The sequence below is a fragment of the Globicephala melas genome, chromosome 1 (assembly GCF_963455315.2).
Source record: "Globicephala melas chromosome 1, mGloMel1.2, whole genome shotgun sequence".
NCBI lineage: Eukaryota > Metazoa > Chordata > Mammalia > Artiodactyla > Delphinidae > Globicephala > Globicephala melas.
Genome location: NC_083314.1, coordinates 62,693,496 through 62,713,516, shown reverse-complemented (window position 1 = coordinate 62,713,516; position 20,021 = coordinate 62,693,496).

Sequence of the window (20,021 nt, the reverse complement as noted above, 5' to 3'; positions counted from 1 at the left end):
AGGACTCTTTATTCTTTTCTCTAAGTCTCTTACTCTCATTCTATTTTTTCCTTTTTTAACTACTTTTGCAAAGTTTCTCAGATCTATTTCCAATTCACTTATTGTCTCTTTAGCCATGTTCAGTCTGTTGTCTAAAACTTATCCACTGAGTTTTTAATTTCATTGACTATATTTTTAGCTTTTAGAAAAACTATTTCATCTTATTACAAATCTGCTTGTTGATATTCTACAGTGTCTTATCCTTATGTTTTCAATTTCTATTCTTGGCCCCTGTAAAAAATTTTTAATTTTCTTATGTACTCAACTATGCATTAAGCAAGACATATTTTGGTATTTTATCTAGAATTTCTAGTATTTTATAGCAAGAGGGCTTTCTGCTTATCTGACTCACAATAGTGAAAAAAATAAAAGTAATCCCATTGGTTTCTTTCAAACTTTTTTTCTCCAGAAAAATTCTGCTTTGTCTACAGGATCAAGTCTTACTGGGAGTTCTAAAACTTCCATTGTTCTAAGTATGTGAGTGTGCTGGGATGCCTAGGGTGTGGAGTGTGTTACTCCAAGTTAAACTGTAGGCTCTTTAAGTTCAGGAACTGTGAAATGTGCTTTTCTTGTACCTTCATGTGCTCCTGCACATACTTGTCCACATAATCAGTGCCTAATAGTTGGCCATTTACTTGACTTTTGTTTTGGAGCCAGGCACAGTGTTAGCATGAGATGCACACATATTTTTAAAGAGTGTCAAGGAAATCTGTCTGAGTTGGTCCTGACCAGAAAAATGGTCTGTAGACTAGGTGTGACTATGCTGCAGCCAGATCGGCTTGGGAAACTCAGCTCCATCTGTGGTCTGTTTCTCTTAGAACTGGCCACTAGATGGCGAGAGTGAGCCACAGCAAGTCAAGTCCTGCTTTAACCTTCAGAACAGCTGGAAGGCAGTCAATTCAAAAACATTGAACGCCTGTCATGTGCCAGATACTGTGCCAAGCCGTCTCTGCCCTCAGGGACCTCATAAATGGCCAATGGCCACTCACGTATAGACACAGCATGTATCCGAGGCGGAATGGTATGTGCACATTCAAGTTCCTAGACCCAGGGAGTCTTTTTTTGTTTGTTTGTTTATTTTATTTTTGGCTGTGTTGGGTCTTCGTTGCTGCGCACGGGCTTTCTCTAGTTGCAGCGAGTCTTCGTTGCGCTGCGCGGGCTTCTCACTGTGGTGGCTTCTGTTGCGGAGCACGGGCTCTAGGGCCTGCAGGCTTCAGTAGTTGTGGCACGTGGGCTCAGTAGTTGTGGCTTGAAGGCTCTAGAGCGCAGGCTCAGTAGTTGTGGCGCACGGGCTTAGTTGCTCCGCGGCATGTGGGATCTTCCCGACCAGGGCTCGAACCCGTGTCCCTTGCTTTGGCAGGCAGATTCTTAACCACTGCGCCACCAGGGAAGCCCGACCCAGGGAGTCTTAAGAAGGAGGAACCACTGACCTCTTCCCTGCAGGACTCAGATTGGTCAGTTTATGAGACAGGAGCCTCCAGGAGCGTGTCACCCCCTCCCAGTCTCACCCAACTTCTTCTTACAGTTGTTTCGTGTGTATATATCTTATCATTCCCATCAGGTTTTCCTCCTAGGCCTCACTTTGCAGTTGACTAGTTATGTGACCCTGGATTAACTGTTCTCTAAGCCTCAATTTCATTTAGGGATCATAATATCGGTCCTTACCACCTCCCAGAACGGTGTCACATTTAAGTGAAGTATTAAAGGTTAAAATGCTTTGAAAATTCATAAGTGCCATAAACTTAAGAGGCATTAAAATAATTGTTCAGGGCCTTCCCTGGTGGCGCAGTGGTTGAGAGTCTGCCTGCCTATGCAGGGGACACGGGTTCGTGCCCTGATCCGGGGGGATCCCACATGCCGTGGAGCGGCTAGGCCCGCGAGCCATGGCTGCTGAGCCTGCGCGTCCGGAGCCTGTGCTCCACAACGGGAGAGGCCACAGCAGTGAGAGGCCTGCATAACGCAAAAAAAAAAAAAAAAAAAAAAAAAATTGTTCATATAAATTTCTCTAAAATTCCTTCAGGGAAAGTTAGGCCCACTTGGGCATTTGTTGAATGAATTGAATGTAAGGACTTCCCTGGTGGCGCAGTGGTTAAGAATCCACCTGCCAATGAAGGGGACACGGGTTCGAGCCCTGATCCAGGAAGATCCCACATGCCGTGGAGCAATGAAGCCCATGCACCACAACTACTGAGCCTGCGCTCTAGAGCCTTCAAGCCACAACTACTGAGCCCACGTGCCACAACTACTGAAGCCTGCAGGCCCTAGAGCCCGTGCTCCACAACAAGAAAAGCCACTGCAATGAGAAACCTGTGCACTGCAATGAAGAGTAGCCCCCGCTCGCCGCAACTGGAGAAAGCCTGCGCACAGCAATGAAGACCCAACACAGCCAAAAGAAAAAAAAAGAATGTAAGCTCTTCCAGAAAAGGAGGCCCACAGCTGGTTGATGTGTACCAGCTGGTTCAGAGCCAAGGAAACAGCAGTGTCAGTGAAGTGCTGGGCTGAGCCTCGTGCTCTGATGTTTCCTGGGCCTGATGCAGCCTGACATCCAAGAAGGGAGGTCTCCTGTAGCAGGAGTTTCTGTCTCAGGCTCTGTGGGAGGGGTCTGCCTCAGCCTGAGGAGAGGGGCTCTCTTCCTTCCCCACGCAGGCGCCTTGAGGAAGATGACATCGAGGGGGAAGTAGGACAGTGTGGGTGGAGTGTGGCTCTGTCCTAATCCCTGAAACAAGCTCCAAGAGGAAAATCCTCTGTCACTTTTCAGGACAGATGTGATAAAAGAACATGTGGCTAGGGGGGACTTTTCTATCCCACTGACAGTTGAGGGAAGGGGACCAAGTCCTCTAGTCAATGGGAGACTCCAGGTACCCTCCCATGGTCCATGGAAAGAGAGGAGAGGAGGACAGCCTGGAGACATGTTATCATGCTATCTTCCTGCCCCATCAAGGAACACCCCTGTGAGGATTCTTGAATTTCTTTGCCACCAGAGTCTATTTAATTAAATTAATTAATTTAATAAATCTATTTATTTTATTTATTTATTTTTGGCTGTGATGGGTCTTTGTTGTTGTTCACGGGCTTTCTCTAGTTGTGGCGAGCGGGGGCTACTCTTCGTTGCTGTGTGTGGGCTTCTCACTGTGGTGGCTTCTCTTGTTACGGAGCATGGGCTCTAGGCGCATGGGCTTCAGTAGTTGTGGCTCATGGGCTCAGTAGTTGTGGCCCGCGGGCTCTAGAGCGCAGGCTCAGTAGTTGTGGCGCACGGGCTTAGTTGCTCCACGGCATGTGGGATCTTCCCAGACCAGGGATCGAACCAGTGTCCCCTTCATTGGCAGGCGGATTCTTAACCACTGCGCCACCAGGAAGTCCCCCAGAGTCTATTTTAAAAGCAATGTGTTAATAAATTTGATCATAGTCGCTGTTTTTAAAACTTAAGTTAAAATGAGATTTCCATGCAGACATTTTCGTGTGACACTGTGTGTGTGTGTGTGTGTGTGTGTGTGTGTGTGTGTTAGCCATGACATCCTATAGTCACACCGTCTCCTAAATGCTCCTTCCATTTTCCAATGTGCTAGGCTTAATTCCACCAGAGGGCGTAATTGAAATTTCTCCTAATCATTTCATTCATCAACCATGTACCTAGGCTCTGCTGTGTGTCTGTCGCTGAAATAACATTATTTTATTTTAAATCTCACTTGACTTATATGAGGTGGATTATGTTACCCCACTTTCCATGAAAGGAGCTGAGGTTTAGGAGAGGTTAAGTAAATTATGCCAAGTCAGCAATGCATGGAGGTGCTGGCATTGGAACCCATGTTTTTCTAATTGCAGAGCTTCAACTCTGTACCTTACACTCTGCTGCCTCCTCTGTGTCCTGCGTCCCAAAGACAGGGTTCTCGCCTCCCAGTCTCCCCCACCTGGAGAGCTTTACAAGTGCTACGCTGCTCTCCACTAAACTAGGTTTCCTGCTCACCTGACCAGGAAATGGTTACCTCAGCCACCTGGCCTGGGCCTCATGTTCCCGATAACATCCCCATTTGGGACAGTATCGAGCACAGCTGCACTTTAAAAGTCCCTCTTCACGGACCTCTCCAACCCCACCTTCAGTTCTTTTACTCGGGTCTGTGGCTTGGCCCATCTCCCTTCAGGTGGCTCCCCCCTGAGCTCACAATGGCTTAGAGGGGAGGAATATTCCTTCACTAGACTGTTTCCACCCAACAGTCCTCTGGTCAGGACGGCCAGGGAAGGGGAGCAGGGCCTTGATGGGTGCTGCCTGAGAAAGTCAGGGGTTCATCTTGTCCTGAGTGAAAGGACACAAGAAAAAGAAGATTTGTCAAGAGGGCAGTGGACCACAGAATTCTGTATTAAGGGTCTGGCTGAAATATGCTTGAGGGTGAAGCGGGCAGCACATGGGTTAGAGCTTGTGTTACTCAGGGCTTCAGAAGAACCCAAGCTAATCACTATCTCAGCAAAGTTTACGCTTCTTTTCTGTTTTTGTACCAGAACAGAGACTAGGGGGTGAGGTGGGGGAACGGAGGGTGTGTTTTATTGTCCTGTTACAAACTGGAGTCTTTTTATTTTATTTTGCAGTGACTATATAGATTTTTTTAATGTTTTTTTATTGTGGTAGAAGTCACATAACATAAAACATACCATTTTAACTATATTCAGCTGCACGGTTCCGTGGCACCAAGTACATTCACACGGTTGTGCAACTCTCACCATCATGCATGTCCCAAGTCCTTTACCTTCCTAAACCGAAACTCTCTGCCTTAAACACTAACTCCCCGTTCCCCCTCCCCCACCCCAAGTTTTTCTTCACATCTCACAAAATAAAAACTCTTAGCTTTGAGAATATGGTTATATCTATTCAAGGACACTGCTCAGGGCTATCGATTTGCTCTCTCCTAAAGGACAGACTTGTCATTAAATCATACATTCTTGAAGAAGGGATGTGGGCAACCTCACTGACCTAAGGTCTAGTGCGTATCCCTGTCACTGAGCCAAGGGAGGGACCCTGGCCTGGATGCAGGCAGCTCCCACACCTGTTTCCAGAGTTCGCTTTAGAGCTGTCACCTGTCTTCCGGTGCTACCAAGGGCACTGCAAGGAGAATGGCACAGAATGGGATGTGGTTGAGGAAAACAGTCCTGGCAATGGTGTGCAGACCCAGCCAGACTGGGGGACGTCCATCCACCTAGTCCTGTGCCTACTAAAAACCCTGGCCTCAGGAGTCCTGCAGACCTGGGTGCAAATCTCAACTCCAGAAACGAATCTAGGGATTCAGAATTCAGGATAGTGCTTACCTTTGGGGAGGAGGGAAAGGAAGAGTTAGGGAAGGGGCCGGAGAGAGGCTTTGGAAGGGTGAGATTCGGTTTCTTGACTTGGCTGGTAGTTACTAGGTGTATTCTCTTTGTGATGATTTATCCATCTGTATACTTAGGATATGTAATCTTTTCTGTATGTGAGTTATACTTCAATAAAAAGTTTTAAAATTTAATTTAATTTTAAAATTTTTATTTTATATTGGAGTATAGTTGATTTACAATGTTGTGTTAGTTTCAGGTGTACAGCAAAGTGATTCAGTTATACATATATCAATTCTTTTTCAAATTCTTTTCCTGTTTAGTTTATTACAGAATATTGAGTAGAGTTCCCTGTGCAATCCAGTAGGTCCTTGTCGGTTATCTATTTTAAATATAGCAGTGTGTGTATGTTAATCCCAAACTCCTAATTTATCCCTCCCCTCTACCTTTCCCCTTTGGTAACCATAAATTTGTTTTCTAAGTCTATGAGTCTGTTTCTGTTTTGTAACACTTAGGATTTGTAATCTTTCCTGTATCTGTGTTATACTTCAATAAAAACTTAAAAAAAATTTTTTTTAATCCCTCTTCTTACTAAATAATCTTGGTCAACTCACTTAAGCTCTCAGAGCCTGTTTCCTCACCCCATACGACGCGGCTGTGGTACCGCCTGCCTCCCAGCGTTGGGAGGATCAAGTGAGCAATTGCCTTTAAGCTCTTCATGCACGGCTTGCCTGACACATTGCTCAGTAAATATTAATTGTTTCTGCTACAGCTCCTGTTGTTCAGGCCACAGGGACTCCCCCTGCCCAGGACTGCTTGGGGCCCATGCTTCTGCACACCTGCCTGCCTCTGTTTACACATGGTCCTCCCCTAGTCCTGTTCAGGGCACACACATTAAAGACCTTCTCCCGGTCCCTTTTCCCTTACTCCTGGCTTCATCCTTCACGCCTTCGCTTGTGTCCCCCAGCCTCTCTCCCCACCACCAGGCTAAGAGCACAACACCCTGTAATGTGCAGCTTGGTGCCCCAGCCAACACCTGGCAAGAAGGTGCTCAGGAACATGTATTGAAATTAAGCATCCCCAGCCTCTTGGTGGGACACACAGCGTGGCTCCCTGAATGGGAGGGAATTGAGGCGCCTCCCTCAGCGTTCTGCCTTTGTTCCACCATCTTGCATTAGAGTGGCACGCGGTGTTTTCACTACTGGGGAAATGTCATTCAAAAAATACACAGCAAGTGTTATATGGTGCGTCTGGCCTGCCGTCTTGACGAAAGAGGGGCGGGGAACCAAGGACGGTTCCGTGGCTGGCGCTGAGCCTCTAGCCGGACCTTCGATGTTGCTCTGATGCCTCCCATGCCGAGGTCCCCGGCTAGGATCAGGATTATAACTGGACTAGGACTCTGCTCCGCAGCATGTGGGATCTTCCCAGACCGGGGCACGAACCCGTGTCCCCTGCATCGGCAGGAGGACTCTCAACCACTGTGCCACCAGGGAAGCCCCTCTGCTTCCATTCTTGCCCTTTATAACCTGTTCTCCCCAGAACAGCCGCAGCCATATTTTAAGAATGTAAATCAAATCAAGACGCTTACTTATTCTGTAATCCTCCAGGTTCCAACACATTTAAGAAAAAAAATCCCAAGTCTTTCCTGTGACCACCAAGGCTACATATTCCCCTCGCTGCCCCCTTCCCGCCCCAGCCCTAAGACCTCACCTCCTACCACCCTCCTTCTTGTTCTTTTGCAGCCACAATGTCTTACTTGCTAGCCCTTGATCACTGCACTGCTCCAGTCTCGGGAACTTTGCATTGGCCGTTCCTTCTGCCTGGGATGCCCTTCCTCTGATACTCACATTCTCTCACTTCATTTGGGTTCTGTTGGATGTGATGCTCAGAGCAGCCATCCTTGTCCCTCTGTCTATCCTTTAACCCTGATTTAATTTTTTCATTGAGATTGTCTATGGCTAGGCCTATATCCACCTACTTATCTTTCTTTCTATAGATAATTCTGTGGGGTCTGTCTCCTCACTAGAATGTACGCTTTTGTGGGCAGGGACTTTGCATTGCTTCTTGCCATACCCTCAGCCAATTGTCTAGCATACAGACAGGCTCAGTACATATTTGTTGAATAGGTGAATGAATGAAATGAGATAAGGCACGGGAAATCGCCCTGAAAAGTGGAAGCGTTATCCGTAGGTTGAGACCGTTGTCCAGTGCCTCTGCCTCTAGGGGCAGGAAAGCCTCTCACCCGCTGGCTGGTGGTGAGAGCCTGGGCTTTGCAATCGATTAACTCAGGTTCAGAACCCAGCTGTGCAACTTACTAGTTGTGTGAGCTTAGGCAAGATTCCTAATCCCTCTGGGCTTTAGTCCCTCTTCTGTAACAGGTAAGAGTCATACCTGCCTCAGGTCTCCTGGGTGATTCTTGGAGATAAAAATGGTACATCCCTTAGGCCAGAGTGCCATGCACGAATTCAGGAGGGATATATTAGCCACAAATTGGCCGCAAATTCAATCCACATTCTCCAATTCAGCTCTACCAATTAAACTGATTTTATTTTATTATTTTTTTAATTTGTTGGCCGTGCCACACAGCATGTGGGATCTTAGTTCCCCAAGAAGGGATTGAACCCACTCCCCCTGCAGCAGAAGCATGGAATCTTAAGCACTGGACCACTCGGGAAGTCCCCTAAACTGATTTAAAAAATTCACTCTGCTTCAGTTTTGTCTTTTTTTCTTAACTAGTTCTAGGCTCAGGAAGGGAGGATGGGAATATGATTTATTGACCCCCTAAATGCATGATGTTATTTGACTTTCACAAGAGCTCTAAGAGACAGGCAGGTCTTACTTTCCTCCCCCTTTCTCAGGTGAGTAAACTGAGGCTCAGAGATGATGGGTCCTGAGCAAGCCCACACAGTTAACAAGATCCCACGTGGAGCTGGGATCACACCTGGGTCACGTAGCTCTGAACCCAAGGCCCTTGCCTTCTCACCATGGACACGTGTGGGCGTGATGTGATGATTCCACACGCCGGGGGAGGGGACATGGGGGTCCACGGTTAGCAAATCTGCTCTGGAGCTGGCAGGAGTATAGTAGTCAGAGGCACTGGGTCTGAGGCATAGAAATCCACGGCAGGGTTGGGGAGGAGGGAGGTGGGGCTGAGGTGCAGGAGAGTGGCCCTGAGTCAGGAGGAGGGAGGCGGCAGAAAGGGCATCAGGGACCCCTCCCAGACTCCAGCCTGGGGTGGGGAAGAGTCGAGGGAGCCCGTCAGCCAGAGCTCTTGCCTAATTAGGAGCCCCAGCTGAGGCCAAGCTGCCTTGCGAGCCCTTCTCACCCAGAGGGACGAAATGAGAAGCAGCCTTGGTGGGGAGACTTCCCTAAGAAATAAGAGCGCTTGGGGAATTCAAAACTTTTCTGGGTCTAGGAAAGGCCCTGCTTCTCTCTCAAACGTGTCTGCCTCTCTCCAGTATGGCAACGTGAAGATGGCTGTGAAAATGCCAGTGTTGGGAGGGCTGACATTGTAAGCCACCACCAGCTGTTAGGCTGAAGCTTGCTCATCTGGCCAGCGGAGCTTCAGTCGGCCCCCAGGGCAGAAGCTGGAGAAGCGGCTCTGCGGAGGGCCAGCTGCCCTGAGTCAGAACTGGCTGGTTTGGACCTCTGAGCTCTCAGGTGAGGTCGCTGCTTGGACCCAGGGAATACCTGAACTGTTTTCATCCACACCATCGGCACAGGCTGGGCCCTACTGCTTGACCTGCTCCTCTAACTGCTTCAGCTCCGCCCCAGGGCCTAGGTCTTTGGGGAGCTAGCATGAAAGTGAGGGAGTGCACAAATATCATATAATACCACTTAGATGTGAAATCTAAGAAAAAGATACAAATGAACTTATTTACAAGACAGAAATAGACACACAGACATAGAAAACAAACTTAGTTGACCCAAGTGGGGATGGGGGGAGTGGGATAAATTAGGAGGTTGGGATTAATATGTATACACTACTATATATAAAACAGATAAAACAACGCAGGCCTACGGTATAGCCTGCGTTATTACTACTACGGTATAGTAGTAATAACCAATAATGGAAGAGAATTTAAAAAAATATATATATATGTATAACTGAATCAAATTACTGTACACCTGAAACTAACACAACACTGTAAATCAACTATATTTCAATAAAAATTTTTTAAAAAATGAACCCCTTATCAGAAAAAAACATAGTGCAAGAGTGGATTCAGTGCAGATGTTAGGGGAAATCCTCGTCTCTCCAGGCTCACCCATCCACATTTTATCAGCACTAGTTCTCCCTCTTCCCCCATGATAGGTGATGGGCTTGCAATTTTAGACTCAGAAAATCCTGATGGGTCTTTTGCCAGCTGTGTGACCATTGAGTAAGTCCCTTAAGCTCCCTTATCCACAGATTCTTCATTTATAAAAATTTGCCTCAATACTATCTATCTCTTACGGTAATTGTGACTTTATTTTTATTTATTTATTTTTTTACATCTTTATTGTAGTATAATTGCTTTACAATGGTGTGTTAGTTCTGCTTTATAACAAAGTGAATCAGTTATACATATACATATGTTCCCATTATCTCTTCCCTCTAGCGTCTCCCTCCCTCCCACCCTCCCTATCCCAACCCTCTAGGTGGTCACAAAGCACCGAGTTGATCTCCCTGTGCTATGCGGCTGCTTCCCACTAGCTGTCTACCTTACGTTTGGTAGTGTATACATGTCCATGCCTCTCTCTCGCTTTGTCACAGCTTACCCTTCCCCCTCCCCATATGCTCAAGTCCATTCTCTAGTAGGTCTGTGTCTCTATTCCTGTCTTACCCCTAGGTTCTTCATGACATTTTTTTTCTTAAATTCCATATATATGTGTTAGCATACGGTATTTGTCTTTCTCTTTCTCACTTACTTCACTCTGTATGACAGTCTCTAGATTCATCCACCTCATTACAGATAGATCAATTTCGTTTCTTTTTATGGCTGAGTAATATTCCATTGTATATATGTGCCACATCTTCTTTATCCATTCATCCGATGATGGACACTTAGGTTGTTTCCATCTCCGGGCTATTGTAAATAGAGCTGCAATGAACATTTTGGTACATGACTCTTTTTGAATTATGGTTTTCTCAGGGTATATGCCCAGTAGTGGGATTGCTGGGTCGTATGGTAGTTCTATTTGTAGTTTTTTAAGGCACCTCCATACTGTTCTCCACAGTGGCTGTAACAATTTACATTCCCACCAGCAGTGCAAGAGGGTTCCGTTTTCTCCACACCCTCTCCAGCATTTATTGTTTCTAGATTTTTTGATGATGGCCATTCTGACTGGTGTGAGATGATATCTCATTGTAGTTTTGATTTGCATTTCTCTAATGATTAGTGATGTTGAGCATTCTTTCATGTGTTTGTTGGCAGTCTGTATATCTTCTTTGGAGAAATGTCTATTTAGGTCTTCTGCCCATTTTTGGATTGGGTTGTTTGTTTTTTTGTTATTGAGCTGCATGAGCTGCTTATAAATTTTGGAGATTAATCTTTTGATCATCTATTGATCTATTGAGATGATCATATGGTTTTTCTCCTTCAATTTGTTAATATGGTTTATCACATTGATTGATTTGCGTATATTGAAGAATCCTTGCATTCCTGGAATAAACCCCACTTGATCATGGTGTATGATCTGTTTAATGTGCTGTTGGATTCTGTTTGCTAGTATTTTGTTGAGGATTTTTGCATCTATGTTCATCAGTGATATTGCCCTGTAGTTTTCTTTCTTTGTGACATCCTTGTCTGGTTTTGGTATCAGGGTGATGGTGGCCTTATAGAATGAGTTTGGGAGTGTTCCTCCCTCTGCTATATTTTGGAAGAGTTTGAGAAGGATAGGTGTTAGCTCTTCTCTAAATGTTTGATAGAATTCGCCTGTGAAGCCATCTGGTCCTGGGCTTTTGTTTGTTGGAAGATTTTTAATCACAGTTTCAATTTCAGTGCTTGTGACTGATCTGTTCATATTTTCTATTTCTTCCTGATTCAGTCTTGGCAGGTTGTGCATTTCTAAGAATTTGTCCATTTCTTCCAGGTTGTCCATTTTATTGGCATAGAGTTGCTTGTAGTAATCTCTCATGATCTTTTGTGTTTCTGCAGTGTCAGTTGTTACTTCTCCTTTTTCATTTCTAATTCTATTGATTTGAGTCTTCTCCCTTTTTTTCTTGATGAGTCTGGCTAACGGTTTATCAATTTTGTTTATCTTCTGAAAGAACCAGCTTTTAGTTTTATTGATCTTTGCTATTGTTTCCTTCATTTCTTTTTCATTTATTTCTGATCTGATTTTTATGATTTCTTTCTTTCTGTTAACTTTGGGTTTTTTTGGTTCTTCTTTCTCTAATTGCTTTAGGTGCAAGGTTAGGTTGTTTATTTGAGATGTTTCTTGTTTCTTGAGGTAGGATTGTATTGCTGTAAAGGTCCCTCTTAGAATGGCTTTTGCTGCATCCCATAGATTTTGGGTCGTCGTGTCTCCATTGTCATTTGTTTCTAGGTATTTTTTGATTTCCTCTTTGATTTCTTCAGTGATCACTTAGTTATTAAGTAGTGTATTGTTTAGCCTCCATGTGTTTGTATTTTTTACAGATCTTTTCCTGTAATTGATATCTAGTCTCATAGCGTTGTGGTCGGAAAAGATACTTGATACAATTTCAATTTTCTTAAATTTACCAAGGCTTGATTTGTGACCCAAGACATGATCTATCCTGGAGAATGTTCCATGAGCACTTCAGAAAAATGTGTATTCTGTTGTTTTTGGATGGAATGTCCTATAAATATCAATTAAGTCCATCTTGTTTAATGTATCATTTAAAGCTTGTGTTTCCTTATTTATTTTCATTTTGGATGATCTGTCCATTGGTGAAAGTGGGGTGTTAAAGTCCCCTACTATGAATGTGTTACTGTCAATTTCCCCTTTTATGGCTGTTAGTATTTGCCTTATGTATTGAGGTGCTTGTATGTTGGGTGCATAAATATTTACAACTGTTATATCTTCTTCTTGGATCGATCCCTTGATCATTATGTAGTGTCCTTCTTTGTCTCTTCTAATAGTCTTTATTTTAAAGTCTATTTTGTCTGATATGAGAATTGCTACTCCAGCTTTCCTTTGGTTTCCATTTGCATGAAATATCTTTTTCCATCCCCTTACTTTCAGTCTGTATGTGTCTCTAGGTCTGAAGTGGGTTTCTTGTAGACAGCAAATATATGGTTCTTGTTTTTGTATCCATTCAGCCAATCTGTGTCTTTTGGTGGGAGCATTTAGTCCATTTACATTTAAGGTAATTATCGATATGTATGTTCCTATTCCCATTTTCTTAATTGTTTTGGGTTCTTTATTGTAGGTCTTTCCCTTCTCTTGTGTTTCTTGCCTAGAGAAGTTCCTTTAGCAGTTGTTGTAAAGCTGGTTTGGTGGTGCTGAACTCTCTCAGCTTTTGCTTATCTGTAAAGGTTTTAATTTCTCCATCAAATCTGAATGAGATCCTTGCTGGGTAGAGTAATCTTGGTTGCAGGTTTTTCTCCTTCATCACTTTCAATATGTCCTGCCAGTCCCTTCTAGCTTGCAGAGTTTCTGCTGAAAGATCAGCTGTTAACCTTATGGGGATTCCCTTGTGTGTTATTTGTTGTTTTTCCCTTGCTGCTTTTAATATGTTTTCTTTGTATTTAACTTTTGACAGTTTGATTAATATGTGTCTTGGCGTATTTTTCCTTAGATTTATCCTGTATGGGACTCTCTGTGCTTCCTGGACTTGATTAACTATTTCCTTTCCCATATTAGGGAAGTTTTCAACTATAAGCTCTTCAAATATTTTCTCAGTCCCTTTCTTTTTCTCTTCTTCTTCTGGAACCCCTATAATTCGAATGTTGGTGCGTTTAATGTTGTCCCAGAAGTCTCTGAGACTGTCCTCAGTTCTTTTCATTCTTTTTTCTTTATTCTGCTCTGCAGTAGTTATTTCCACTATTTTATCTTCCAGGTCACTTATCCATTCTTCTACCTCAGTTATTCTGCTATTGATCCCATCTAGAGTATTTTTCATTTCATTTATTGTGTTGTCCATCGTTGTTTGTTTCATCTTTAGTTCTCCTAGGTCCTTGTTAAATGTTTCTTGCATTTTGTCTATTGTATTTCCAAGATTTTGGATCATCTTTACTATCATTATTCTGAATTCTTTTTCAGGTAGACTGCCTATTTCCTCTTCATTTGTTAGGTCTGGTGGGTTTTTATCTTGCTCCTTCATCTGCTGTGTGTTTTTCTGTCTTATTTTGCTTATCTTACTGTGTTTGGGGTCTCCTTTTTGCAGGCTGCAGATTCGTAGTTCCTGTTGTTTTTGGTGTCTGTCCCCAGTGGCTAAGGTTGGTTCGGTGGGTTGTGTAGGCTTCCTGGTGGAGGCGACTAGTGCCTGTGTTCTGGTGAATGAGGCTGGATCTTGTCTTTCTGGTGGGCAGGTCCACGTCTGGTTGTGTGTTTTGGGGTGTCTGTGGACTTGTTATGATTTTAGGCAGCCTCTCTGCTAATGGGTGGGGTTGTGTTCCTGTCTTGCTAGTTGTTTGGCATAGGATGTCCAGCACTGTGGCTTGCTGGTCGTTGAGTGAAGCTGGGTGCTGGTGTTGAGATGGAGATCTCTGGGAGGTTTTCGCCGTTTGATATTATGTGGAGCTGGGAGGTCTCTTGTGGACCAGTGTCCTGAAGTTGGCTCTCCCACCTCAGAGGCACAACACTGACTCCTGGCTGCAGCACCAAGAGCCTTTCATCCACATGGCTCAGAATAAAAGGGAGAAAAAGTAGAAAGAAAGAATTAGTAGATGAAGAAAGAAAGAAAGAAAGGAAGGAGGGAGGGAGGGAGGAAGGAAGGAAGGACAAAAAGAAATAAAGAAGATAAAGTAAAATAAAATAAAGTTATTAAAATAAAAATAATTATTCAGAAAAAAACAGACGGATAGAACCCTAGGACAAATGGTGGAAACGAAGCTATACAGACAAAATCTCACACAGAAGCATACACATAAACACTCACAAAAAGAGGAAAACGGGAAAAAAATCATACATCTTGCTCTCAAAGTCCACCTCCGTAATTTGGGATGATTCGTTGTCTATTCATGTATTCCACAGACGCAGGGTACATCAAGTTGATTGTGGAGCTTTAATCCGCTGCTTCTGAGGCTGCTGGCAGAAATTTCCCTTTCTGTTCTGTGTTCTCAGAGCTCCCAGGGGCTCAGCTTTGGATTTGGCCACGCCTCTGCGTGTAGGTCGCTGGAGGGCGAGGGCGTCTGTTCTTCGCTGACAGGACGGGGTTAAAGGAGCCGCTGATTCAGGGGCTCTGGCTCACTCAGGCCGGGGCGGGGGGCGGGGGGGGGAAGGGAGGGGCAGGGAGTGCGGGGCGGGCCTGCAGCGGCAGACGCCGGCGTGACGTTGCACCAGCCTGAGGCGCGCCGTGCGTGCGTTCTCCCGGGGGAGTTGTCCCTGGATCCCGGGACCCTGGCAGTGGCGGGCTGCACAGGCTCCCCGGAAGGGGGGTGTGGATAGTGACCTGTGCTCGCACACAGGCTTCTTGGTGGTGGCAGCAGCAGCCTTAGCGTCTCATGCCCGTCTCTGGGGTCCGCGCTTTTAGCCGCGGCTCGCGCCTGTCTCTGGAGCTCCTTTAAGCAGCGCTCTTAATCCCCTCTCCTCGCGCACCAGGAAACAAAGAGGGAAGAAAAAGTCTCTTGCCTCTTCGGCAGGTCCAGACTTTTCCCCGGACTCCCTCCCGGCTAGCCGTGGCGCACTAACCCCCTGCAGGCTGTGTTCACGCTGCCAAGCCCAGTCGTCTCCCGACGCTCCGACCGAAGCCCGAGCCTCAACTCCAGGCCCCGCTCGCCCCGGCGGGTGAGCAGACAAGCCTCTCGGATTGGTGAGTGCCGGTCGGCCCTGATCCTCTGTGCGGGAATCTCTCCGCTTTTCCCTCCGCACCCCTGTTGCTGTGCTCTCCTCCGCGGCTCTGAAGCTTTCCCCTTCCGCCACCCCCAGTCTCCGCCCGTGAAGGGGCTTCCTAGTGTGTGGAAACTTTTCCTCCTTCACAGCTCCCTCCCACTGGTGCAGGCCCCGTCCCTATTCTTTTGTCTCTGTTGTTTCTTTTTTCTTTTGCCCTAACCAGGTACGTGGGGGGTTTCTTGCCTTTTGGGAGGTCTGAGGTCTTCTGACAGCGTTCAGTAGGTGTTCTGTAGGAGTTGTTCCACGTGTAGATGTATTTCTGGTGTATCTGTGGGGAGGAAGGTGATGTCCGCGTCTTACTCTTCCGCCATCTTCCCGGAAGCCTCTAATTGTGACTTTAGCAGCCCATCGCAGCTATAAATAAATTCCCTCCCATCTTATCTTTAATCCCCCTGCATTTTTCCATAGTCACAAATTTCCACACCTGATATCCCCTTGGGTTAAGAGTCTCCAGAAGATTTGTAGAAAATATTTAAACTTATGCTTAGTGAATCAATGCTGCAGGAGGGGCAACACCTGTAAAGATGCATCCATTAACCCCAGCCCTGGGGCTAGTTGATCACATCTAGTAAGCCATGAACAGCAGGGAGTGGGGACAGAGAGAAAGGGACACAGGCTGGGTAAGCATCGAAAGATGTGGCTAGAAAGGCCCAGACAGCTGGGGGAAATCTTAACTTGGGCGGAGGTAGCAAGAGAAGCAACCCAGGTCGGCCTCTAAAAGGGGAGTCGTGAGTGAGAGCAGGAGGCAGGCTAAGGGCGGGGGGTTGGCTTAGGCTGCTGGCCCCATTGAACTGAAACAGACGTTGGGCCTGCAGAGGCTCTGGACCAACCTGCTGTGTTGACCAGCAAGAAGCTCATGGCTGTCTTCTCGAAGAAGCCTTCACCCAGAAGGGACTCTGGCTCTCAGCCAACCTCGGGCAGGGTCTGGCAGTCTGCTGCAGGGCCAGCCACTCTGTACCCCTCTGGAGTGCTACCGTGTCCCCAGTGCCCGGCAGTGGCTGTTCCATATCACTGCTCGAGACACAGTCCTGCTGCCAGGAGCTCTCAGTTCCCTGCCCAACACGACCCCGTTTCTGACCCCAGTGGGCCTTACCTGCCGCCTGGTCACACCGAGCTACTTTGTCTCCTACAAAGCACTGCTCGGGATAATGAAATAGTCATAATGAAACCCTTAATATTTAAATCTCCAGGAGCCGCAGCCCTGTACCCTATTGAACTACAGATAAATCATCCTGGTTAGACGGCCTCACTGGGCTCCAGTTTCTCTGCTTCAGCTGCCTTGCCTGTCGGAGCTTTTCTTTGTGAGGGGGCTGGAGGCTGCGTTTGACAGATCTCCTAGGGAGAGGCGCCCCCGTTCATTTTCCTTGGGTAAATTCAATAAAAAATTTTGAGGGCCTACTGTGAGCGAGCAGGGCAGGTGTTTTTGTCTGTTTTGTTCACTGCTGTAGGCCTGACGCTTAAAATGGTGCCGGCACACCATAGGGAATCACTAACAATTGCCTCACGCACGAATCCTCACCATGGCCCTGTGGAGTACTTGTGTCATTCTCATCTACAGATCATAAACCAAGGCTTAGACAGGAGAAGTGACTTGCCTAAGTGCACACAGAGAAGTGGGCAGACAGGGCAGTGAGAGCACACATGTTCATTCCCAGGTCATCCTGGTTAAGTGGGGTAGCTTCTTCTGTGCTGTTTTATGGGGGGGGAGGGGTTGGCTTGGCTTGGCGACACCGAGTGCTATCTCATGGGCCCACCAAGATGTCCTCCTCGATGGATAGCCAGCCAACTCTCATTGCCTATTAGCTGAATCCCATGATTCTGACATTTAATGGGTCACTTGTGAGCAGCAAAAGATGGGGCAGTAAAATTGGAAGTAGGCTGTCCTCCCGAAATTTTGTTTTCAGACTCAAAACAAGGACAGTCCTTGGTTTCTTTGAAAAGTGGATCCACCTAAACGTGAGGCGAGATGTATCAGGAATATTCCTCAAGGTGGAGTCGATCCCCTTCCACCCTCTTACTGCTGCCTTATCTTTAGATCTAATGTTCTCACAGGGGAGCCATGCCAGTTCCTACCTTGGAATCAACAAGTTCTGACTGCAGTGGGGCTTCTAGGTAAGGAGCTGCTGCCTCTTTGGTGTGGGCAGTGGGAGAAGTAAGGCATGCTAGAGCTGCAAGGAGTTTAGCCATCATCAAGACCAGTGGTTCTCTAAGTACGAGCTGGGGCCAGCAGCATCACACCAGCTGGGAACATGTTCTAGGTGCAAAGCCTCAGGTTCCACTCCAGATTTACTGAATCAGAAACGCCAGGGAAGGGGCCCACAATCTGTGTTTTAACAAGTCATCCAGGTGATTCATACCCACACTAAGAATGATCTGGATCACACTGAGCTAGACCAGGGTTTCTCAGACTCAGCACTATTGACATTTGGGGCTGAAAATTTCTTTGTTGTGCATTGTAGGATGTTTAGCAGCATTCCTGGTCTTTCTCCACTAGATGCCAGTAGTACTTACCTTCCAGCTGTGACACCCAAATGTGTCTCCAGACATGACCAAATGTCTCCTATGGGGCAAAATCATCTCTACTTGAAAACCATGGGTCCAGACCCTTGCTTCTCAAAATGTGGTCCATGGTCCAGTAGCATCGGCCTCATCTAGACACTTGTTATAAACGAAGACTCTGGGCCTTCAGATACTCTACAAGTTCTTCAGATGATGCATCTGCAGTTAGAGATTGACAAGTGCTGATCTAAACCGACTGCCTCATTTGACAAATGGGGACATGGCCTTCCAGAGGGGGCAACTTGCCTAAGCTCATGACTCCTGTCTTCTGAGCCCTGAATGTGCAAGTCTAGGTGCTCACTTATCATGGTTATTTCTGAAGTTAGGAGAACCGCCGGCCTGGATCCTAAGGCTTTTGGGGGAGCCTTGGTGGTAAGGGACCAATAGCAGGGAGCCAGGGCTTTCCCACACTCTGGGGAATGGCAGTCTCTGTAGCTGCCAGTATGTACAGTAGTTTGAGGAAACCTGGTTAGATATTTTGCAAACCATCCCTTAATTGGGATTTGTCTGATGATTGTCTCGGGACTAGTCTGGGATATGAGTTTTGGGGGGAAGACCACAGAGGTAAAGTGTCATTTACATCTCATCACATAACTGATTAAAAATGCTCAGATGCCTCCACTCCAGGTAACCACCAGCATAGCCACTTTACTCTTGCCCTGGTGAATGCAAAGTAAATCTTGTGTAACAAAGTGCTTTGGAACGGTTCCAGCATCTCCTGCCCAGAGTCTCCTATGGCCGATAAAAGCCAGCCAGGCAATATTAGAGCTGAGGTCTGACACAAAGTCCCACCTTTCCTTTATTAATGGGGACTGATAGACACAACCCTTCTCTAATGAGCAGCCAACCGCTCAGCAGTTTTCCTTTTATGGTTCTCATTTCTGATCATTGCACCACCCTCATTAGTCAGGTTGACAGCAGCCTCCTGGTGAACAAAGCTGGCAGTCACCAATGCCAGCACAAAGGCAGCGAGAGTGATGTGAAAGCCCCACAAGGAGTAAGGACTCTGCATGGTCCATCCTGCCCAGGTCTCTGGATCAGAATCTCGTTCTGGGTGTGACGTTAACCACCCAGGGAATTCTCTCCAGTAGAACAGATTGTTGCCGTTTAGACGATTTTCCAGATACTCCAACAGCTACTCCTTATAACACTTTCCTGCTCACCCTCCACAAGACAGACTGACACACACACACACACACACACACACACACACACACACACACTTATACACATCTCCCCTGCTGGCCTGCCAGATTTTTCAAAATTTTCTTTGTTTGAAGAAACTGCAGAGTTAAGACGGTAAACATCTCTGGTTAAGGGCAAGTGTTGTGAAAACGCAGTGTATTGGTTTTCTATTGCTGCCGTAGCAAACTACCACAAATTCATAGCTCAAAATGACACAAATTTATTATCTTACAGGCTGGAGGTCAGACATCTGAAATGGGTCTTATGGGTTAAATCAAAGTGTTGGCAGGTTTTCGTTCCTTCTGGAGGCTCAAGGGGAGAATGGAATTCCTTGCCTTTTCCAGCTTGTAGAGGCTGCCTTGTTCCCAGGCTCATGACCCCTACCTCCATCTTCAAGTTGCACTAAGCTTCCCTCTGTTTCCACCGTCACGCCTCCAGTCTGACTCTGGTGCTTCTACCTCCTTCTTAGAAGGACCCTTGTGATTATCTAGGATAATCTCTCCATCTCAAGATCTTTAACTTTTTTTTTTTTTTTTGCCATGGAAAGTACCATATTGCTAGGTTCTGGTGATTAGGATGTGGGTATTTTGGAGGGGGTGCCTTGTTTGGTCTACCAAGCCCATTTACTCTTCGGCTAAATGCCAATAATAACACTATTTATTATATAAGTATAAACTGTGAGTACTAATGAGATGCTATGTGTCATTTGTTGGGCACAGGTCCTGGCACAGAGTAAGCCTTCGGTAACTGTTAACTAACTGCTATTATTGGAATCATATCTTGAGTTACTTTCTATCATTGACCCTTCGGTAATCGTTTCATCAGCCAGTCATTTGGAAAGGCCAGCAGGTGATCAGCAATGGAACAGGTATAGTTTATGCTAGGAGTTGGGGAGAGGGGCTGAGAAGGGTGAGAATAGGGGAGATGTCTAGGGCAGGACA